The following is a 25,017-nucleotide window of genomic DNA, read 5'->3' on the forward strand; positions in this document are numbered from 1 at the left end:
GAAGTCATACGATTTCAGCTAAATGACCAGCAAGTCACAAAGGGGAAATAATTGTGCATGTATTTGATAACTTGAGTTTGCAGCTCAGAGAGAGATACAAGGTGCTTTAGATACAAGGTGTTTAAGATATTATTGAGCATGTCACATCTCAAACTGAAGTCTGGCTTAGTAGATCCTATTTTGACTATTTCGTTTCGGTTTAAACGAGACAATGATTTACCAAAATTCCCACACACCATGCTACAGATTTGATTTTAATTGTGCAAAGGAAGTGAAGATAAAGTAGAAGAAACCAAACTATTTATGATGTGGAGGTGCCGGACTGGGGAGCACAAAGTTAAAAATCACACGACACCAGGTTATAGTCCAACTAAAGAATATAGCATTGTGTGAATGCACAGAATTTTGCTGAAAAGAAACCAATTTCAATCATATCATTTGAGCAAGAGGTTTTCGTGTGATAATAAACTTCACTGAACCTTGAGTGTCTGTAAAGGTGCTGCTTGGATAAGGAGTATACATTCTTCCTTCTCTTGTTTGTTATCAGATTTTTCACATGTTTCTTGGCCAGCATATTATAATCTGTGTTTTTCTTTTGTGTATTTTGGGTTATTTTGTAAAAAGGTACATGGGCAGGTGCTTACTGATGTTGTTATTAAACAAGTCGGATCTCATACAAGTCTGGCTTGATATATCATATCTTATTTTAGTTTAGCAAGGTGGTCTTTCACTGAAGTACATTCGAAAAGTGTGGAGCTGGAAATGCACTGCTGATCAGAAAGCATCCGAGAGCAGGAGAATCGACATTTTGAGCAGAAGCCCTTCATCATGAATATAGGGGAGTGAGAAGGGGGCTGAGAGATAAATAGGAGGTTGGGGGTAGGACTGGGGGAAGGTAACTGGGAAGGCGATAGGTAGATACAAGTGGAAAGGCGATGATGATAGCTCGGAGGGGAGGGTAGATCAATAGAGCGTTGCCAAGTTGGAAGCTTGGATCTGGGATGAGGTAGGATATGGGAGGTGAGGAAACTGGTGAAATTGATGTTGATGCCATTTGGTTGGAGGGTCCCAAGGGAGAAGATGAGGCGTTCTTCTTCCAGGTATCAGGTGGGTTGGATTTGGCAGTGGATGAGGCTCAGAGCTTGCATGACCTTGGCGGAGTGGAAGGGGGAGTTGAAGTGGTTGGCCACAGCGTGATGGGGTTGTTTGGTGCGTGTGTCCCAGAGATATTATCTGAAATATTCCATAAGTTGGCATCATGTCTCCCCAATGTAGAAGAGACCACATTGAGAGCAACGGACACAGTAGATAAAGTGTTTAGATTTGCAGGAAAGTTTCCGCCAGATGTGGAAGGATCCTTTGGGGCCTTGGATAGAGATGAGAGGGGAGGTGTGGGGCGCAGATTTTACATCTCTTGTTGCAACAAGGGAAGGTACCGGGAGTGGCGGGTGGGTTGGTGGGAGGCATGGACCTATCAAGGGAGTTGTGGAGGGAATGGTCTCTGTGGAATGCTGATAGGGTGGGGAGAGAATTGTATCTATGGTGGAGGGGCCATAAGACCATAAGACATAGGAGTGGAAGTAAGGCCATTCGGCCCATCGAGTCCACTCCGCCATTCAATCATGGCTGATGCGCATTTCAGCTCCACTTACCAGCGTTCTCCCCGTAGCCCTTAATTCCTCTAGACAACAAGAATCTATCAATCTCGGCCTTGAAGACATTTAGCGTCCCGGCTTCCAATGCACTCCGTGGCAATGAATTCCACAGGCCCACCACTCTCTGGCTGAAGAAATGTCTCCGCATTTCTGTTCTGAAATGACCCCCTCTAATTCTAAGGCTGTGTCCACGGGTCCTAGTCTCCTCGTTTAACTGAAACAATTTCCTAGCATCCACCTTTTCCAAGCCATGTATTGTTTTGTACGTCTCTATTAAGTCTCCCCTTAATCTTCTAAACTCCAACGAATACAATCCCAGTATCCTCAGCCGTTCCTCATATGTTAGACCTGTCATTCCAGGGATCATCTGTATGAATCTCCGCTGGACACGTTCCAGTGCCAGTATGTCCTTCCTGAGGTGTGGGGACCAAAACTGGACACAGTACTCCAAATGGGGCCTAACCAGAGCTTTATAAAGTCTTAGTAGTACATCTCTGCTTTTATATTCCAACCCTCTTGAGATAAGAGACAACATTGCATTCGCTTTCTTAATCACGGACTCAACCTGCATGTTTACCTTTAGAGAATCCTCGACTAGCACTCCCAGATCCCTTTGTGCTTTGGCTTTATTAATTTTCTCACCATTTAGAAAGTAGTCTATGCTTTTATTCTTTTTGCCAAAGTGCAAGACCTCGCACTTGCTCACGTTAAATTCCATCAGCCATTTCCTGGACCACTCTCCCAACCTGTCTAGATCCTTCTGTAGCCTCCCCACTTCCTCAGTACTACCTGCCTGTCCACCTAACTTCGTATCATCGGCAAACTTCGCTAGAATGCCCCCGGTTCCCTCATCCAAATCATTAATATATAATGCGAACAGCTGTGGCCCCAGCACCGAACCCTGCGGGACACCGCTCGTCACCGGCTGCCATTCTGAAAAAGAACCTTTTATCCCAACTCTCTGCCTTCTGTTAGACAGCCAATCCTCAATCCATCCCAGCAGCTCACCTCGAACACCATGGGCCCTCACCTTGCTCAGCAGCCTCCCGTGTGGCACCTGATTGTAGTTGGCAGAAATGGCGGAGGATAATGCTTTGTATCTGGAGATTAGTGGGGTGAAAGGTGAGAACCAGAGAGGTTCTCCTTTCACTGAAACACAACCAAAGAATGTTGCAGTTTTGGATTTAACAATAAAACAGAAGTTTACTACACACAATACAATAAGATAAATTCAATACAATTTTGAAGATTTCAAAATACATGGCAAAATACAATACTCTATCTATTCCAATAGCACTCCTTTATTGTATTCAAGAAACAGAGAGAATTCTCTTCTCTGTCACATCTACAGGTACTTTAACTGTTGCTTTTAATTCCCATTCTTGAAAACTTGATAGTTTCTTCCCTGAGTGCTCAGGTAACTGATCTTAGATATTCGCAGCTTCAAGTATAACCTCAAGGTTCTAAGCAACACTTCTCATCTGGAACTTTCAAACCAAACTCTTCACCAATCAAATTCTAGATTGGTTTCTTCAGGAGAAATTGTTTTGCACATCTCACTTCCATCAAGATATCTGAAAACTGAAACCAGAAAGATTTCCACGATATGGGTATTTCCCCGAAGCCAAGTACAAAGAAAAGCTCATAATATTCCCGGAAACCTTTCATACATTTTTTAACCACCCATGTTCAACTTGTTCAAAGTAGAAACGTTAGAATGAATGATATTAAAAATATATGTCATGCACCTCACATCTCAAGAGACTGAACATTGTAAAAAAAAATTGAAAAATAACGGTCATGGTCTATCAAGTCAGGTTTCACTCTGGAAACTGTCTTGTACAGTTACCATCAGCTTGGATCATTAGGAGATTAGCTCGAAAGAAGATGATTGCAGTTTTTGGATGTCAGTCATCTTGGTTCCTTGCAGGGGTCGAATGTTTTTTTTCAATTGTCATGTGTATTTTACAGTGAGAAAACAGTAAATAACAGTGAAAAGCTTTTCCACTGTCGCCATGATCCGGCGCCATTTAGAATAATTTAAAATTAAGAAGAAAAATGGAATGGTATCGCCTAAGTAGTGTCCATCAGTCTACACCATACTGAACCAAAGTTGAAGTTGCTGTTTTTCAAGCGCCATCTTTCATAGAACATAGAACATAGAACAATACAGCGCAGAACAGACCCTTCGGCCCTCGATGTTGTGCCGGCCTGTGAACTATTCTCAGCTCGTCCCCCTACACTATCCCAAAATCATCCATGTGCTTATCTAAGGATTGTTTAAATCTCCCTAATGTGGCTGAGTTGACTACCTTAGCAGGTAGGACATTCCATGCCCTTACCACTCTCTGCGTAAAGAAATTGCCTCTGACTTCTGTTTTTAATCTGTTTTTAATCACCCCTCAGTTTGTACTTATGCCCTCTTGTACAAGCTGACGTCATCATCCTAGGAAAAAGTCTTTCACTATCTAATCCTCTGATCATCTTGTATGTCTCTATCAAATCCCCTCTTAGCCTTCTTCTTTCCAATGAGAACCTACCCAAGTCTCTCAGCCTTTCCTCATAAGACCTTCCCTCCAGACCAGGCAACATCCTGGTAAATCTCCTCTGCACCTTTTCCAATGCTTCCATATCCTTCATGTAATGGGGCAACCAGAACTGTACACAATATTCCAAGTGTGGCCCACCAATGTTTTGTATAGTTGCAGCATGATATTGCGGTTCCGGAACTCAATCCCTGCTGAGCCAATTCTCCTTCGTCACCACTTTGCCGCCACCAACATCAGGGTAACATGTCTTGCTGCCAGGCCCACTTCATTGACATCACTGTGATTCCCTACTGCCACTGCTTCACTACAACCAGCACTGGACCCAACCAATGACAAAGCCAATAACAGTGAAAAGCTATTCCGCTGTTGCCATGATCCTGCGCCATTTAGAATAACAGTGTTGGGGCCTCTGTTGTTTGTGATATACATAAATGATCTGAAAGAGGGCACTGTTGGTATGATCAGCAAATTTGCAGATGACACGAAGATTGGTGGAGTAGCAGAAAGCATAATGGACTGTCAAAGAATACAGGAGGATATAGATATACTGGAGAGTTGGGTAGAAAAGTGGCAGATGGAGTTCAATCCAGTTAAATGTGAGGTGATGCATTTAGGCAAGTCGAATTCTAGAGCGAATTATACAATGAACGGAAGAGCCTCGAGAAAAGTTGATGGGCAGAGAGATCTGGGAGTGCAGGTCCATTGTACCCTGAAGGTTGCTGCACAGGTGGATAGAGCGGTTAAGAAGGCATATAATATGCTTGTCTTCATTGGACGGGGTATTAAGTATTAGGGCTGGCAAGTCATGTTAAAATTGTACAAGACATTGGTTTGGCAGCATTTAGAATGCTATGTACAGTTCTGGTCGTCACATTACCAAAAGGATTTGGATGCTTTGGAGAAGGTGCAGAGAAGGTTTATGAGGATGTTGGTTGAAACTTTATTGCTGGAACAGCACAGCAGGTCAGGCAGCATCCAGGGAACAGGAGATTCGACGTTTCGGGCACAGGCCCTTCTTCAGGAATGAGCAGAGAGTGTTCAGCAGGAGAAGATAAAAGGTAGGGAGGAAGGACTTGGAGGAGGGGCGTTGGAAATGTGATAGGTGGAAAGAGGTCAAGGTGAGGGTGATAGGTCGGAGTAGGATGGAGGCGGAGAGGTCAAGAAGAAGACTGCAGGTCAGGAAGGCGGTGCCGGGCTGGAGGGATTCGGCTGAGACAAGGTGGGGGGAGGGGGGATGAAGAAACTGGTGAAGTCCAAGTTCATCCCCTGTGGTTGGAGGGTTCCCAGTCGGAAGATAAGACGCTCCTCCTCCGACCATCGCATTGTTGTGGTTTGGCGGTGGATGAGTCCAATGACCTGCATATCCTCGGTGGAGTGGGAGGGGGAGTTGAAATGCTGTGCTACAGGGTGGTTGGGTTGGTTCGTCCGGGTGGCCCAGAGGTGCTCTCTGAATCGCTCCGCAAGTAGGCGGCCTGTCTCCCCAATATAGAGGAGGCCACACCGGCTGCAGCGGATGCAGTAGATGATGTGGGTGGAGGTGCAGGTGAATCTGTGGCGGATATGGAAGTTTCCTTTGGGGCCTTGGAGAGAAGTGAGGGGGGAGGTGTGGGCGCAAGTGTTGCACCTCCTGCGGTTGCAAGGGAAGGTGCCGGGAGTGGAGGTTGGGTCGGTGGGGGGTGTGGATCTGACAAGGGAGTCGCGGAGGGAGTGGTCTCTACGGAAAGCTGATAGGGGAGGGGAGGGAAATATATCCTTGGTGCTGGGGTCTGTTTGGAGGTGGCGGAAGTGACGGCGGATGATGCGCTGTACATGGAGATTGGTGGGGTGGTAGGTGAGGACCAGTGGGGTTCTGTCCTGGTGGCGGTTGGAGGGGCGGGGCTCAAGGGCGGAGGAGCGGGAAGTGGAGGAGATGCGGTGGAGGGCACCGTCGACCACGTCGGGGGGGAAATTGCGGTCCTTGAAGAAGGAGGCCATCTGTGTTGTACGTATTTTGAACTGGTCCTCCTGGGAGCAGATGCGGCGGAGACGAAGGAATTGGGAGAATGGGATGGCGTTTTTACAGGGGGCAGGATGGGAGGAGGTGTAGTCCAGGTAGCTGTGGGAGTCGGTTGGTTTGTAGTAGATGTCTGTGTTGATTCGGTCGCCTGAGATAGAAACAGAAAGGTCTAGGAAGGGGAGGGAGGAGTCCGAGACTGTCCAGGTGAATTTGAGGTCGGGGTGGAAGGTGTTAGTGTAGTGGATGAACTGTTCAACCTCCTCGTGGGAGCACGAGGTAGCGCCACTAGACCTTTCTGTTTCTATCTCAGGCGACCGAATCAACACGGACATCTACTACAAACCAACCGACTCCCACAGCTACCTGGACTACACCTCCTCCCATCCTGCCCCCTGTAAAAACGCCATCCCATTCTCCCAATTCCTTCGTCTCCGCCGCATCTGCTCCCAGGAGGACCAGTTCAAAATACGTACAACACAGATGGCCTCCTTCTTCAAGGACCGCAATTTCCCCCCCGACGTGGTCGACGGTGCCCTCCACCGCATCTCCTCCACTTCCCGCTCCTCCGCCCTTGAGCCCCGCCCCTCCAACCGCCACCAGGACAGAACCCCACTGGTCCTCACCTACCACCCCACCAATCTCCATGTACAGCGCATCATCCGCCGTCACTTCCGCCACCTCCAAACAGACCCCAGAACCAAGGATATATTTCCCTCCCCTCCCCTATCAGCTTTCCGTAGAGACCACTCCCTCCGCGACTCCCTTGTCAGATCCACACCCCCCACCGACCCAACCTCCACTCCCGGCACCTTCCCTTGCAACCGCAGGAGGTGCAACACTTGCGCCCACACCTCCCCCCTCACTTCTCTCCAAGGTCCCAAAGGAAACTTCCATATCCGCCACAGATTCACCTGCACCTCCACCCACATCATCTACTGCATCCGCTGCAGCCGGTGTAGCCTCCTCTATATTGGGGAGACAGGCCGCCTACTTGCGGAGCAATTCAGAGAGCACCTCTGGGCCACCCGGACGAACCAATCCAACCACCCTGTAGCACAGCATTTCAACTCCCCCTCCCACTCCACCGAGGATATGCAGGTCATTGGACTCATCCACCGCCAAACCACAACAATGCGACGGTCGGAGGAGGAGCGTCTTATCTTCCGACTGGGAACCCTCCAACCACAGGGGATGAACTTGGACTTCACCAGTTTCTTCATTCCCCCTCCCCCCACCTTGTCTCAGCCGAATCCCTCCAGCCCGGCACCGCCTTCCTGACCTGCAGTCTTCTTCTTGACCTCTCCGCCTCCATCCTACTCCGACCTATCACCCTCACCTTGACCTCTTTCCACCTATCACATTTCCAACGCCCCTCCTCCAAGTCCCTCCTCCCTACCTTTTATCTTCTCCTGCTGAACACTCTCTGCTCATTCCTGAAGAAGGGCCTGTGCCCGAAACGTCGAATCTCCTGTTCCCTGGATGCTGCCTGACCTGCTGTGCTGTTCCAGCAATAAAGTTTCAACTTTGATCTCCAGCATCTGCAGACCTCACTTTCTCCTCCTTTATGAGGATGTTGCCTGGTATGGAAAGTGCTAGCTATGAAGAGAGGTTGAGTAGGTTAGGTTTATTTTCATTCGAAAAAAGGAGATTAAGGGGGGACCTGAATGAGGTTTACAAAATCATGAAGGGTATAGACAGGGTGGATAGAGACAAGCTTTTTCCCAGGGTGAAGGATTCAATAACGAGAGGTCACACTTCCAAGGTGAGAGATGAAAACTTTAAGGGGGATACACGCGGCAAGTACTTCACACAGAGGGTGGTGGGTGCCTGGAACGCATTGCCAGCAGAGATGGTAGAGACAGGCACAGCAGATTCATTTAAGATGCGTCTGGACAGATGCATGAGTAGGTAGGAAGCAGAGGGATACAGATAGTTAGGAATTGGGCGACAGGTTTAGACAGTAGATTTGGATTGGCTCAGGCTTGGAGGGCCAAAGGCCCTGATCCTGGGTTGTAAGTTTTCTTTGTTCTTTGTTCTATGAGCCTGAGCTCAGAAACCTTACATCACACCAGTTTAATGGATTCCTCAGGATAGTAAGGACCAATCATCTTGCTGTTTTGTATGACTCACCTGCTATCTTAATGGCAGAAATGGAGATGTTGGTTGCTGCTTTCACAATGTTCAATATGGTTCATGACTCCACAGACACTAAAGCAGTCCATGCCCATATGTGATAAGACCTGGACAATACCTAGGTTAGTAATTACCAAATAATAGATCAATTTCGAGTTGTAAAATAAACCTCTTTCCTTACTTCCATCATCTCGCCTATTCATAATCAAGACTGTGATTTAATGTTTCACCAAGTTTTAACAGTGGTGCCACGTTCTGTGTCAACTCCTCCTCCCCAACCCCCCGCCACGCACACTTTTTTTGTGTGCTCTGACTTTGCAAAGGTCACAACAATATTGTAGTTAACTTAAACCAGAGTTGGTTTAAGTTAACTACATCACCAGAAGGTGATGTAGAATTAAAATGGATAAAGATTCAATTATTCATAACTTTAACACAAATGAATGAAGGGAAATCAATTTATCAATTCCCTGGCTTTTAAAGTGGAGTCCAAAAGTTCAAAACTAGATTGAGCAGTCTGAAATTTCTTTGTGTGAACAGTTGATTGGTTAGCCAGTAGTTGAGGAGATGTATGAAGTTTCTTCTCTTTAATAATTCCTTTGAAGATCTTCCGAGGAAGTTCTGCTGCAATATGTCTTCTGTCTCACCATTTGAAGAAATGTGTTTTTACTTGTCGGGTACACAGATGCAGATTAGTGAGTCCTTTTTACAATCCAGAAGCTTTTCCTTTGCAGCCCCTCAATGGATGTTTTGATTTTGTCAGTATAAGTGGTATAGACAAGAACTGACCCCTTTTGCCTACTATTTCAAAATAACGTAGAAAAAGGCATACTGTGGGTATCATATGACCAAGCCTCTTAGAGATGAGAAGCAATTACCATTGAGAAAAAAGTCTGTATTGAAGGTAACCAACTATCTATTACCCACTTCACTGGTTAAGGAGAAAGTTAATAGCATCTTCTTTTGTAAAAGGGGTATAGCTACTTTGTAAGGGATTGTCTTGGAGACAATCATCTCTGTAGCAAATTATAACACAATTAATTCATTCTAATCAATGTGTCCCTTTGGAATTCATTAAACAAGCTTTTCAAACAAACATTTCTTCTTTTGTTAAGCAACCCAGTCGCTGATTACTTGCATCAGCCCATTTTATTTTTGAAATTTCCTTCCTTTCTGACAATTCATACACTTGTCTCTTTTCAGCAACAGTTGCTGCTAAGTGGACACTGTCCCAGAGTGAGTGATTATCAGTATAGCAATCTATAGATAAATGTTTTTTTTCAATTGACCTTGATGTAGGAACTCCTGTAAAATATTCAAAATACATGGCCATGAATATTGCATCTATCAATATTTTTATTTTGGATGTAGATTTGCTCGCTGAGCTTGAAGGTTCATTTCCAGACATTTTGTCACCCTACTAGGTAATATCTTCAGCGGGCATCTGGCAAAGCACTGCTGAAAAATTCTGCTTTCTATGTATATGTTTGGGTTGGTGATGTAATTTCCTGTGGTGAAGTCACTTCCTGTTCCTTTTCTCAGGGGGTGGTAGATGGAGTCTAACTCAATGTGTTTGTTGATAGAGCTCCAGTTGGAATGCTATGCTTCTAGGAATTCTCGTGCGTGTCTTTGTTTGGCTGGTCCTAGGATGGATGTGTTGTCCCAATCGAAGTGGTGTCCTTCCTCATCCATATGTAAGGATATTAGTGAGAGAGGGTCATGTCTTTTTATGGCGAGTTGGTGTTCATGTATCCTGGTAGCTAGTTTTCTGCCTGTTTGTCCAATGTAGTGTTTGTTACAGTCCTTGCACGGTATTTTGCAAATTACATTAGTTTTGCTCATTTACTGTATAGGGTCTTTCAAGTTCATTTGCTGCTGTTTTAGTGTGTTGGTGGGTTTGTGGGCTACCATGATGCTAAGGGGTCTGAGTAGTCTGGCATTCATTTCCGAGATGTCTTTGAGTAGGGGAGAGTGGCTAGGGTTTCTGGACGTGTTTTGTCTGCTTGTTTCGGTTTGTTCTGAGAAATTGGAGGACTGTATTCATTGGGTACCCATTCTTTTTGAATACACAATATAGGTGATTTACCTCTGCTCTGCGTAGTTCCTCTGTGCTTTCTATATTAGCTGCTGTTTTAGTGTGTTGGTAGCCCACCAACACACTAAAACAGCAGCTAATTAGAAAGCAGGAATTTTCAGCAGTGCTTCGCCTGAGGCCCACTGAAGATGTTACCTCGTAGGGTGACGAAATGTCTGGAAATGAGCCTTTAATCTCAGCGAGCAAAGCTACATCCAAAACCTCAACCTGAGTTACAAATCTTCTCAAAACTCACTGTTATTACTTTTGATTCCAAAGCTAAGGACAACATTGTAATTCCTTCTCACAACAAAATATAATTAATCCTACTGTTCTCGAAAAATCATTGGGAAAATAGCACGTATGACATAACTAAAGGTTACTGATTTCACTTTTTCTAGGTCACCCATTCTGAATGAATGCTGTTCTGAATTTAATTTTATTCATGTCTTATTAGTTTTTAGAGCTTCTCCAACAGTAGTCTACTTTGACAGGATAATATAAAAACCTGATCAGTCTACTCAGGCTTTTGGAGCAGATGGGACTTGATCCAGAGTCTTATCACCTTAGTTATAATTTGTCCCAACTCCTCTGCAAGGTAGTGGCAGAGTAAGATGCTCCAGCCGGAACTTCTCTACTCATTTTTGTTTCTTTCTCGTTCTTTTTTACCCTCCTTACTGCTTTTTTGTGAACTTATGACTCCGACTTACCCAGAGGGGTATAGAGGAACTGAGCTCTGGAGGTGAATCCCGGAGCCGTGAGGAAGCAATCCCAGAGCGGTGGCCAGTGAGAGGAAGCAGTCTTGGGTGGAGGCCAGCGAGGAGAATCAATTCCCAGAGCGGAGGACAGTGAGGGGAAGCAGTCTCAGGCGGAGGCTAGTGAGAGGGATCGTGTCTCATAGTGGAGACTAGCAAGGAGAAACAGACCTGTGTGGAGGCTACTGAGGGGAATCGAGTCCCAGAGCAGAGATCGGCACAGGGAAGCAGTTCCAGAGAAAACTTATCTTGGACCAGCTGAGAGCTGGTGCGAAGCAGACTGCAGGCTTGGAGTGGTGCAGCGCTGCGGTTGGACTGAGGTCTGGTACGGATTGTCAGATCCTGTGTGGAAGCCCCTGTGCTCAGCTGCTGCAATGTAATGTTTATGTGTACTTTGTTCAGGATGTTGGAAGGTTCATTTTCAGCTGTTTCGTCACCATACTAGGTAACATCTTCAGTGAGCCTCCAGATGAAGCACTGCTGGTGTTTCCTGTTTTTGATTTATATGTTTGGGTTTCTTGGGTTGGTGATGTTATTTCCTGTGGTGATGTCATTTTCTATGATGATGTCATTTCCTGTTCTTTTTCTTGGGGAGTAGTAAATCGGATCCAAGTCAATGTGTTTGTTGATGGAGTTCTGATTGGAATGCAATGCTTCTAGGAATTCTCATGCGTGTCCCTGTTTGGCTTGTCCTAGGAATGGATGTATTGTCTCAGTCAATACAGATGAGGAAGGAAACAACTTTAACTGGGACAATACATCCATTCCTAGGACAAGCCAAACAGAGACACGCATGAGAATTCCTAGAAGCATGGCATTCCAACCAGAACTCTATCAGCAAACACATTGACTTGGACCCAATTTACCACCCCCCTGTGAAAAAGAACAGGAAATGACATCATCATACGAAATGACATCACCACAGGAAATACCATCACAGGAAAGAAACCCAAACATATAAATAGAAAACAGGAATCATCAGCGGTGGGCAGCACGGTGGCACAGTGGTTAGCACTGCTGCCTCACAGTGCCAGAGACCCGGGTTCAACTCCCGCCTCAGTGTGGAATTTGCACATTCTCCCTGTGTCTGCGTGAGTTTACTCCGGATGCTCCGGTTTCCTCACACAATCCAAAAATGTGCAGGTTAGGTGAATTGGCCATGCTAAATTTCCTGTAGTGTTAGGTGAAGGGGTAAGTGTAGGAGTATGGGTCTGGGTGGTATACGCTTCGGCGGGTCGGTGTGGACTTGTTGGGCCGAAGGGCCTGTTTCCACACTGTAAGTAATCTAATCTAAAAAAAAAAGCAGTGCTTCGTCCAGTGGCTCACTGAAGATGTTACCTAGTATGGTGACGAAACATCTGAAAATGAACCTTCCAGCTCAGCGAGTAAACCTACATCCAGAAGGTCAACCTGAGCGATAAATCTTCTCAAAACTTGCTCATATGTACTTTGTTCATATGGCTGTAATGACTATCCTTTTAACTATGTATTATTTCTGCAAAGTAATGCAGCTACTTTTCTTTTTTATTCCTCGTTTGTCTCTAAGATTTGTACCTCGGTACGTGTATATAAGAATGCACAATAAGAGGCGACATTGTAAAACCTTTCATTGTACTCCTGTACATCTGTACTTGAATACACATGATAATAAAAAATACTGTAATTTATTCTAATACTGACATTGCCACGAGTATCACAAGAGCCCTTCAACAGGTTGCATTTGTTTTTTTGTCATGTCCAGAACTCTTCATGTGAACTCTTTTTCACAGCTCAAAATTACTTGCCCATTTTCATCTATTATCCACTGTTAGTAAATCCCCCATGTTTTCCAATTGATTAATTTGTTACATGCAAAACCTGCTCGGGACACTGGAGACCACGAAAGATAGGGGAGAGAGAGGGAGAAAAGGAGGAAGCTAAATCAAAATGGAGCTAGAGAAAGTTCAACAGTGTGTTTTTATTTTAAATCAAGCTGTTCAGTGATGTCATTACTCATCTCAGGAGCAGATGGGACTTTAACCTGGGTTTCTTAGTCAAAGAGCCCCCCAGTGTGGTCTGTTTTTTTCTTAAAATTTGGATAAAATAGTGCCCTTTTTTCCCCAATCACCCGTAGTAATTTTATTTTATGTGTTATAAGACAAAGAGAAAGTACATTGTCTTGAATAGACATAGCATCATCTAGTCTAGTTTGTGTGAGTAACTATTTTAATTGCCCACATAAACCTCTTAATTGGTCTACTTCCTCCTTAGTTATATGAGCCTTCCTTTTATGAGAATTTGTGTTCTGATTTATGGGATCCTATTAACATTCATTCACAGTAATTCTCAATTTTTAATGTTTTGTGTCAATTCCTATATAATTAAAAGCTTTTGAAGCATGACTTTCAATTTTAAATTCTGCTTTAAGCTGACTAATGACAATTCGTACACATTCCCATCCCATAAAGGAATGTGGTGGTGCGGTAGAAATGCTATAGGCTAATATGTGGTTTTGGCTTCAAACCCCACCATAGTTGATGGTGAACTTCTAATCCCATAAAAATCTGGAATTTAAAAAAATAGCTATAACCGTTGTTGTCAAAACCCATCTGGATCCAATTCCCTATGGCCTTTACACAAAAGAAAATCTGCATTCTCCCCGTGTCTGCATGGGTTTCCTCCGTCTACTCCGGTTTCCTCCCACATTCCAAAGATGTGCAGATCAAGTGAGTTGGCCATGCTAAATTGTTCATAGTTGTTAGGTGCATTAGTCAGAGTGGAGTGGGTTACTCTTCGGACGGTCAGTGTGGACTTGTTGGGCCGAAGGGCCTGTTTCCACACGGTAGGGAATCTAACGTAAAGATACCTGAAAACTTTCCCCAGTGATGCTAATAAAATATGAGAGAGACTTCTTTGAACTGGAGACTGTCCAATTTTAATAGGATGGGCCTTGTTGAGAAGTATCAAACATGTGAAATGTTATTTATTGTTTCTTATTAATGTCTATTATTTAGGCCATAAACATATTTATATTGCTTCCAAACAGTCCCACTAAGTTAGCTTCCTCTTTGATGGGGATGGGAGTGAATAAAGAATTCCCTTTCCAGCTGATTCCACTGCTAACATGCAGCTTTAATATAAATTGATCCACATTGTCAAGTATTTGTTGATAACAAAGCCAAGAAAGTTTTCACAATCAATTTTCCTGAGGATGCAATGTTGTTTTTTCTTTAAGACCTTTTGCCATTATTCTAGTTTAGTTTAGCCTTACATGTTCATCAGAAAGCATCTTTCATCTGCATATCTATCGATGTGAAAGGACTGGCTGTCTCCTATCTAGCACCTCTGTGTATATTCCAAATTTTCTCCAGTTTTGTAATTCCTGTTGTTTGAGATCTTTTATGAACTTGTCTTATAGTTTGTTTGTGGACACTTCCTGCCCACATAGACTCATGCTCATAATGTTATTCCCAGTTCATATTATATTTCTTGACTTTGTTAAACTAGGTCATATATCCTGTCTTCTACCTCTTTCTGATCTGCTACTATTTGATCACCCTCTCCCATTAATGAGTCATTTCAATAAAATGTGACCAGTGTCTGCTCCCGGGCTCACTGTTTGAACTTACATTGTTTTGTTGTGTTCCATTTTTGTGCTTTATATTTCCAGTCTCATTTTCTGTCCCTCATTTTGGATATTCAGTCAGCTCTGCTCTACTTATGTAGTTGCATTTCTCCATCGAATAACCCTTTGTGGTCAATATTTGATATTAATCACTACTGTTGGTAATTGTCCTCTGAGACTGATCTGTCATCATTGGCCAAGCTGACAGTTTGACGCTCGTAGCTCGGCAATTCTTGGCAATGAGATGAATCTGGCTCTTTGTTATTTCTTGTAATTCCTTTAGAATTTGCAAATTTGTAGTCCATACTAAGCAGTCTTGAAGAGTGTACATGAATAATTTTGTTCCCATTCTATGCAAATGAAATAACTCTACAGATCAGTGCTTGGGAGCCTCCTGCGAAGCGCTTCTTTGATGTTTCCTCCGGTGTTTATAGTGGTCTGTCCCTGCCGCTTCCGGTTGTCAGTTTCAGCTGTCCGCTGTAGTGGTTGGTATATTGGATCCAGGTCGATGTGTTTGTTGATGGAGTTTGTGGATGAATGTTGATGGAGTTCATCCACAAACTCCATCAACAAACACATCGACCTGGATCCAATATACCAACCACTACAGCGGACAGCTGAAACTGACAACCGGAAGCGGCAGGGACAGACCACTATAAACACCGGAGGAAACATCAAAGAAGCGCTTCGCAGGAGGCTCCCAAGCACTGATGATGTTGCCTAGCCAGGGGACGAAACGTTTGCAACAAAAACTTCCAGCTCGGCGAACAGAACCACAACAACGAGCACCCGAGCTACAAATCTTTGCACAAATTTTGAATAACTCTACAGAGGCAGGCACCCTGTAACCAAGTCACCCTTTATTTACAAATGAACAGTTCTTGACTATCGTAATACCTCATTTTTTAAGAACAAACAACAAAGAAAATTTACAGGCCAGGAACAAGCCTTTTGGCCCTCCAAGCCTGAGCCAATCCAAATGTACTGTCTAAACCTGTTGGTCAATTCCTAAGCATCTGTATCCCTCTACTCCCCACCTACTCATGCATTTATCCAGATGCATTTTAAATGAATCTACAGTGCCTGTCTCTGCTGGCAACGCGTTCCAAACGCCCACCAACCTCTGTGTGAAGTACTTGCCACATGTATCCCCTTAAACTTTCCACCTCTCACCTTGAAAGCGTGACCTCATTATTGAATCCTTCACCCTGGAAAAAAAAGCTTGTCTCTATCCAACCTGTCTATACCCTTCTTGATTTTATAAACCTCAATCAAGTCCCCCCTCAATCTTCTTTTTTCTAATGAAAATAAACCTAACCTACGCAACCTCTCTTCATAGCTAGCACCTTCCATACCAGATAACATCCTCGTAAACCTTCTCTGCACCATCTCCAAAACTTCCACATCCTTTTGGTAATGTGGTGACCAGAACTGTACACAGCATTCTAAATGCGGCCGAACCAATGTCTTGTACAATTTTAACATGACTTGCCAGTTCTCATACTCAGTACCAATGAAGGCAAGCATATTACATGCCTTCTTGACCACTCTATCCACCTGTGCAGCAATCTTCAGGATACAATGAACCTGCTTTCCCAGATCTCTCTGCCCACCAACTTTTCCCAAGGCTCTTCCATTCATTGTATAATTCGCTCTAGAATTAGACTTGCCTAAATGCATCACCACACATTTGTCTGGATTGAAAACCATCTGACACTTTTCCGCCCAACACTCCAGTCTATCTATATCCTCCTGTATTCTCTGACAGTCCCTTATGCTTTCTGCTACTCCACCAATCTTCGTGTAATCTGCAAACTTGCTGATCTTCATTCTACTAGTGCTATCCTTAAGCTGCTTCCTTTGATATCCTAGGATGCAACCCGTCAGGTCCCAGGGATGTAGAGTCATAGAGGTGTACAGCATAGAAGCAGACCCTTCGGACCAACCTGTCCACGCCGACCAGATATCCCAACCCAATCTAGTCCCACCTGCCAGCACCCGGCCCATATCCCTCCAACCCTTCCTATTCATACACCCATCCAAATGCCTCTTAAATGTGGCAATTGTACCAGCCTCCACCACATCCTCTGGCAGCTCATTCCATACATGTACCACCCTCTGCGTAAAAAAGTTGCCCCTTAGGTCTCTTTTATATCTTTTCCCTCTCACCCTAAACCCATGCCCTCCAATTCTGGACTCCCCAATCCCAGTGAAAAGACGTTGTCTATTTATCCTATCCATGCCCCTCATAATTTTGTAAACCCCTCAGCCTCCGACGCTCCAGGGAAAACAGCCCCAGCCTGTTCAGCCTCTCCCTATAGCTCAAATCCTCCAACCCTGGCAACATCCTTGTAAATCTTTTCTGAACCCTTTCAAGTTTCACAACATCTTTCCGATAGGAAGGAGACCAGAATTGCATGCAATATTTCAACAGTGGCCTAACCAATGTCCTGTACAGCCACAACATGACCTCCCAATTCCTGTACTCAATACTCTGACCAATAAAGGAAAGCATACCAAACGCCTTCTTCACTATCCTATCTACCTGCGACTCCACTTTCAAGGAGCTATGAACCTGCACTCCAAGGTCTCTTTGTTCAGCAACACTCCCTCAGACCTTACCATTAAGTGTATAAGTCCTGCTAAGATTTGCTTTCCCAAAATGCCGCTTATCAGTCTTTTAGCCCTATTAGTTTCCCTCACACCTTTTTCTCATGATATTTATTTCCTCTCCTCCATTTACCTCTTGAATATTTAGAAATTTTGGATTGCTATTTGTGTCTTCTACTGTGAAGACTGATGCAAAGTATTTATTCAAATCCTTTAGTTCCTCATAATTATTTCCCGAGCCTTGTTCTCTAAGGAACCTATATTCAGTTTGGTCTCTCACTTCTTTTTTATATATTTAAAGAATCTCTTAATGTCCAATTTGATATTATTTGTATGTTTACCTTCAAAGTTTATTTTCTCCCTCTTTTTTGTTTTTGGTTATCTTAGTTGGTTGAGAACTATTTCCCAATTCTCTGGCTTATGCCACTGATCTTTGCTGCATTTTATGTTTTATTTTCTCTCAATGTGAATCTATCTTTAACTTCCTTCCTTAACCATAGTTGACTTATCCCATTCCTAGAATCCTTCTTCCTCACTAGGGTATATTTTGAGAACATTCGAGAGCAAACCAGTGGACCAAATGGCTTATTTCTGCTCCTTAGACTTATTGCTTTGTTATGTGATTTTTAACTTTGTCCAGCTTCATCCAACACCGGCACCTTCATGTCAATATTGCTTTATAGTGCTCCTGATTGGTGGGCTGGCTCAATAAAAGTGAATTGCTTGCTCCTGTTCCTATTTTTAGCAATGATTCTTCTCCCATTAATCTGCTGTTGCTTCTGTAATGAATGTGACAAACTCAGAGCATGGATCAGTACTTGGAACTATGGCCATTATGGGGCAGGAATGGTTGTTGGATGTTCCAGGGTTTAGATGTTTCAAAAGGAACAAGGGGGACGTAAAAGAGGTGGGCGATTGGCATTGCTAATCAGGGATAGCATTAGCTACAGAAAGGGGGGTCATCAAGGATGGTTTGTCTCCAGAATCAGTGTGGGCAGAAGTCAGAAAAAGGAAAGGAGTAGACACTTTATTGGGAGTTTTCTACTTCCCCCCCAGTAGCAAGAGAAACATGGAGGAGCAGATTGGGAAGTAGATTTTGGAAAACTGCAGATGTAACAGGGTTGTTGTCATGGGTGACTTTAATTTCCCTAATATTGATTGGAACCAACTTAGTTCAAATATTTTGGATGGAGCAGATTTTGTCAGGTATCTAGGAAGGGTTCCTAATGCAATATGTAGATGAGCTGACTCGAGGGGAGACCATATTGGATATGGTGCTTGGCAATAAACCATGCCAGGTGTCAGACATCTGGGTGGGAGATCATTTCAGTGATAGTGATCACAACTCCCTGAACTTATGTTGGAAACATCGATTCTTCTGTTCCTCAGATGCTGCCTGACCAGCTGTGCTTTTCCAGTACCACACTCTTGACACTAAACTCATGGAGAGGGATAGGAGCAGGTGGCATACAAAAGTAATTGGGGAGAGGGAATTATAGTGCTATTAGGCAGGAACTGGGGCACCTAAATTGGGAACTGATATTCTCAGGGAAAGGCACGACAGAAATGTGGAAGTTGTTTTGGAAGCACTTGCTGAATTACCTACTGAGGCAAGGAATGGATGGTAGGTTGAAAGAGCCGTGGGTAACAAGGGATGTGGAACATAAAGGGAAGAGGAAGAAGGAAGCTTACTCAAGGTTGAGGAGGCAAGGATCAGTCAGGGCTCTCGATGGTTAAAAGGTAGCCAAGAAGGAACTGAAGAATGGATTTAGCAGAGCTAGAAGGGGGCATGAAAAATCCTACCTTTAGGAGGTAGGATTACAGAAAACCCTAAGGTGTTCTGCACTTATGAGAGGAACAAGAGGACAGCTGGAATGAGCATATGTCCGATCAGGAATAGTGGAAGGTTCTTGCGCCTAGAGTCGGAGGATGTAGGGGAGGTCCTTAATGAATACTTTGCTTCAGTATTCACTGCTGAGAGGGAACTTGATGTTTCTGAGGATAGTGTGAAACAGACTGATATGCTAGAACAGCTTGATGTTAAGAGGGAGGATATGCTAAAAACTTTGAAAAACATAAGGCCAGATGGGATCTACCCGAGGTTATTACAGGAAGCAAGGGAAGAGATTGCTGCACCTTTGGGGTTGATCTTTGTATCCTCATTCTCCACTAGAGTAGCGCCAGATGGTTGGAGGGCAGTAAATGTTATTCTTTTGTTCAAGAAAAGGAATAGGAATAATCCTGGGAATTACAGACCAGTCTTATGACAGTGGTGGGCAAAGTATTGGAGAGGATTCTGAGTGACAGGATTTATGATTACTTGGAAAGCCATAGTTTGATTAGAGATAGTCAGCATGGTTTTGTGAGGGTCAAGTATGGCTCACAAACTTTATTGAATTCTTTGAGAATGTGGCAAAATATGTTGATGAAGGGAGGGAGTGGATGGAGTGGACATGGATTTCAGCAAGACAATAGACAATAGGTGCGGGCGTAGGCCATTCTGCCTTTCAAGCCATGATCATTATGATCATGGCTGATCATCCTCAATCAGTATCCTGTTTCTGCCGTATCCCTATAACCCTTGATTCCACTATCCTTAAGAGCTCTATCCAACTCTTTCTTGAAAGTATCCAGAGACTTGGCCTCCACGGCCTTCTGGGGCAGAGCATTCCATGAACCCACCACTCTCTGAGTGAAGAAGTTTCTCCTCAACTCTGTTTGAAATGGCCTACCCCTTATTTTTAAATTGTGTCCTCTGGTTCTGGACTCACCCATCAGCGGAAACATGCTTCCTGCCTCCAGAGTGTCCAATCCTTTAATAATCTTATACATCTCAATCAGATCCCCTTTCACCCTTCTAAACTCAAGCATATACAAGCCCAGTCGCTCCAATTTTTCAGCGTAAGATAGTCCCGCCATTCCGGGAATTGACCTCGTGAACCTACGTTGCACTTTCTCAATAGCCAGAATGTCTTTCCTCAAATTTGGAGACCAAACCTGCGTACAATATTTCAGGTGCGGTCTCACCAGGGCCCTGCACAGCCGCAGAAGGACCTCTTTGCTTCTATACTCAATTCCTCTTGTTATGAGGAATTTTGCTTTCTTCACTGCCTACTGTACCTGCATGCTTGCTTTCATTGACTGATGTACAAGAACACCTAGATCTCGTTTACCTAACTTGACTCTATTTAGGTAGTAATCTGCCTTCCTGTTCTTGCCACCAAAGTGGATAACCACACATTTATCCACATTAAACTGCATCTGCCATGTATCCGTCCACTCACCTAGCCTGTCCAGGTCACCCTGTCTTCTCCTAACATCCTCCTCACATTTCATCCTGCCACCCAGCGTTGTGTCATCAGCAAATTTGCTAATATTACTTTTAATACCTTCATCTATATCATTAGTCTACATTGTAAAAAACTGCGGTCCCAGCACTGATCCCTGCGGCACACCACTGGTCACCGCCTGCCATTCTGAAAGGGAGCCGTTTATCACTACTCTTTGTTTCCTGTCAGCCAACCAATTTTCAATCCATGTCAGTATTTTGCCCCTAATACCATGTGCCCTAAGTTTGCTCACTAACCTCCTATGTGGGACTTTATCAAAGGCTTTCTGAAAGTCCAGGTATACTACATCCACTGGATCTCCCTTGTTCCATCTTCAGAGTTACATCCTCAAAACATTCCAGAAGATTAGTCAAGTATGATTTCCCCTTCATAAATCCATGCTGACTCTGACCTATCCTGTTACTGCTATGGTTCCCAATGGTAGGCTCATTCAGAAAATAAGGTAACTTGGGATACAGGGATACCTGTCTCTCTGGATACAGAATTGGCTGGCCCATAGAACACAAAGGGTGATGGTAGATGGAAAATATTCAGCCTGGAGCTCGGTGACCAGTGGTTTTCCGCAGGAATCTGTTCTGGGACCTCTGCTCTTTGTGCTTTTTATAATTGACTTGGATGAGAAAGTGGAAGGGTAGGTTAGTAAGTTTGCTGATGAGACAAGGTTAGTGGAGTGGTGGGTAGTGTACAGGGTGATTGTATGTTGCAACAGGACATTGACAGGATGCAGAACAGGGCTGATAAGTCGCAGATGGAGTTCAACCTGGAAAAGCATGAAGTGATTCACTTTGGAAAGTTGAATTTGAATGCTGAATGCAGGGTTAATGGCAGAATTTGTTTCCACGTATGGAGTCAGCTATTACGAGGGGGCATAGCTTTAAATTAAGGGGTGGTAGGTATAGGACAGATGTTAGGGGTAGATTCTTTACTCAGCGAGTCGTGAGTTCATGGAATGCCCTGCCAGTAGCAGTGGTGGACTCTCCCTCTTTATGGGCATTTAAACGGGCATTGGATAGGCATATGGAGGATAGTGGGCTAGTGTAGGTTAGGTGGGCTTGGATCAGTGCAACATCGAGGGCCAAAGGGCCTGTACTGTACTGTATTTTTCTATGTTCTATGTTCTAATTAGAAAGCGTGTGGTGTGTTGACTTTCATTAGTGGGGGATTGAGTTTAGGAACTGTGAGGTTATGCTGTAGCTCTGTATTGTGTTCGGTTGAAGCTGTTGAGAGGGAGCAGAGGAGATGTACCAGGATGCTGCTGGATGGGAGGGCATATCTTATGAAGAAAGATTGAGGGAGCTAGGGCTTTTGTCATTGGAGTGAAGAAGGATGAGCGGTGACTTGATAGAGGTGTACAAGATGATGAGGGGCACAGATAGAGTGGATAGAACAGAGAACAATACAGCACAGAACAGGCCCTTCGGCCCTTGATGTTGCACCGACCTGTTAACTATTCTCAGCTCGTCCTCCTACACTATTCCAAAATCATCCATGTGCTCATCTAAGGATTGTTTAAATCTCCCTAATGTGGTTGAGTTGACTATATTAGCAGGTAGGGCATTCCATGCCCTTACCACTCTCTGCGTATTGAACCTGCCTCTGACATCTGTCTTAAATCTATCACCCCTCAATTTGTAGTTATGCCCTCTCATGCAAGCTGACGTCATCATCCTAGGAAAAAGTCTTTCACTGTCTACCCTATCTAATCCTCTGATCATCTTGAATGTCTCTATCAAATCCCCCCTCAACCTTCTTCTTTCCAATGAGAACAGACCCATGTCTCTCAGCCTTTCCTCATAAAACCTTCCCTCCAGACCAGGCAACATCCTGGGAAATCTCCTCTGCACCTTTTCCAATGCTTCCACATCCTTCCTGTAATGGGGCGACCAGAACTGTACACAATATTCCAAGTGTGGCCGCACCAGCGTTTTGTATAATTTCAGCATGATATTGCGGTTCCAGAACTCAATCCCTCTACCAATGAAACATAACACACCAAATGCCTTCTTAACAGCACTATCCACCTGGGTGGCAACTTTCAGAGATCTATGTACATGGACTCCAAGGTCCCTCTGCACATCCACACTACCAAGAATCTTTCCATTGACCCAGTACTCACCCTTCCTGTTATACTTCTCAAAGTGCATCACTTCACATTTATCTGCATTGAACTCCATTTGCCACCTCTCAGCCCAATTCTGCAGTTTATCCAAGGCCCCCTGCAACCTGTAACACTCTTCCAAACTGTCCACTACTCCACCGACTTTAGTGTCATCTGCAAATTTACTAATCCATCCACCTGTGCCTGCGTCTAAATAATTTATAAAAATGACAAACAGCAGTGGTCCCAAAACAGATCCTTGTGGTACACCACTAGTAACTGGACTCCAGACTGAATATTTTCCATCAACCACCACTCGCTGCCTTCTTTCAGAAAGCCAGTTTCTAATCAAAACTGCTAAATCACCCCCAATTCCATGCCTTTGTATTTTCTCCATCAGTCTACCATGTGGAACCTTATCAAAGACTTTACTGAAGTCCATGTATACCACGTCAACTGCCCTACCCTCATCTACATGCTTGGTCACCTTCTCAAAAAACTCAATGAGGTTTGTGAGACACGACCTGCCCTTGATAAAACCATGTTGACTATCTGAAATCAATTTGTTGCTTGCTAGATGATTATAAATCTTATCTCTTATAATTCTTTCCAAAACCTTTCCTACAACAGAAGTAATGCTCACTGGTCTATAATTACCTGGGTCATCTCTGCTGCCCTTCTTGAACAAGGACACAACATTTGCAATCCTCCAGTCCTCAGGTACTAAGCCTGTAGACAATGAACAGAGCTGAAAATGTGTTGCTGAAAAAGCGCACCAGGTCAGGCAGCATCCAAGGAGCAGGAGAATCGACGTTTCGGGCATGAGCCCTTCTTCAGGAATGTGACTTTCCTCATTCCTGAAGAAGGGCTCATGCCCAAAACGTTGATTCTCCTGCTCCTTGGATGCTGCCTGACCTGCTGCACTTTTCCAGCAAAACATGTTCAGCTCTGATCTCCAGCATCTGCAGTCCTCACTTTCTCCTGTAGACAATGACCACTCAAATATCGAAGCCAAAGGCTCTTTTATCTCCTCCCTAGCTTCCCAGAGAATCCTCAGCTAAATCCCATCCAGTCCAGGGGACTTGTCGACTTTCACTCCTTCTAGAATTGATAATACCTGTGCATAACTAACCTCGATCCTTTCTAGTCTAATTTCTCGTATCTTATTCTTCTCCTCTACAATAATCTCCATTTCCTGAGTGAACACAGATGGGAAGTGTTCATTTAGCACCTCTCTGATCTCTACAGGTTCCACACTCAACTTCCCACTTCTGTCTTTGACTGGCCCTATTCCTACCCTAATCATCTTTTTATTCCTCACATACCTATAGAAAGCTTTAGGGTTCTCCTTTATTCTATTTGCTAAAGTCTGCTCGTTTCCTCTCTTTGCTCTTCTTAACTCCCTCGTTAAATCTTTCCTAGCTGATCTGTAACTCTCGATCGCCTCATCTGTACCATCTTGCCTCATCAACACATAAGCCTCCTTCTTCTTAACAAGAGATGCAATTTCTGTAGTAAACCATGGCTCCCTTACCTTGTCACTTCCTCCCCTGCCTAACAGGGACATATCTATCAAGGACATACAATATCTGTTCCTTAAACCAGCTTCACATTTCCATTGTCTGCATCCCCTGCATTTTGCTACCCCGTTCTATGCATCCTAATTCTTGCCTAATTGCATTATAATTGCCCTTGCCCCATCGATAACACTTGACCTGTGGCATGTACCTACTATCCCTTTGCATCGCTAAACTAAACGTAACTGAATTATGGTCACTCTCTCCAAAGTGGTCACCTACAATTAAATCAAACACCTGGCCTGGTTCATTACCAAATACCAGATCCAGTGTGGCCTCCCCGCTTATTGGCCCTTCAACATACTGTGTCAGGAAACCCTCCTGTACACATTGGACAAAAACTGATCCATCCTACGTACTAGAGCTATGACATTTCCAGTCAATGTTGGGGAAGTTAAAGTCCCTCATAATGACCACCCTGTTCCTTTCACACCTACCCAGAATAATGTTGCTAATTCTCTCTTCCACCTCCCTGGAACTCTGCGGAGGCCTAAAAACTCCAAGAAGTGTGACCTCTCCTGTTTTTAACCTCAGCTCACACTACCTCAGTAAACGAGTCCTCATCAAAAGTTCTCTCAGCCACCATTATACTATGTTTGACTAACAAGGCCACGCC

The 25,017-nt window shown here is 44.1% G+C and overlaps 1 protein-coding gene across 6 annotated transcripts in view; it reads left to right on the plus strand.

Annotated features, from left to right (window-relative positions):
* Positions 1-25,017, plus strand: part of LOC122541478 (uncharacterized) — a 218,256-nt gene that overhangs the window by 71,656 nt on the left and 121,583 nt on the right. Inside the window, exon 3 of one of the 6 annotated variants that reach the window (XR_015752993.1) lies at positions 11,122-11,755. The exons of the other annotated variants lie outside the window; for them this stretch is intronic. The gene's annotated coding sequence lies outside the window, so the exon portion shown is untranslated. Of the gene's footprint in view, positions 1-11,121; positions 11,756-25,017 lie in introns of those variants that run through there. 6 annotated transcript variants of the gene reach the window in all.

This window comes from Chiloscyllium plagiosum, unplaced genomic scaffold (assembly GCF_037043375.1).
Source record: "Chiloscyllium plagiosum isolate Xiang-an unplaced genomic scaffold, Cpla_swu_hap1 HiC_scaffold_35, whole genome shotgun sequence".
Taxonomy (NCBI): Eukaryota; Metazoa; Chordata; class Chondrichthyes; order Orectolobiformes; family Hemiscylliidae; genus Chiloscyllium; species Chiloscyllium plagiosum.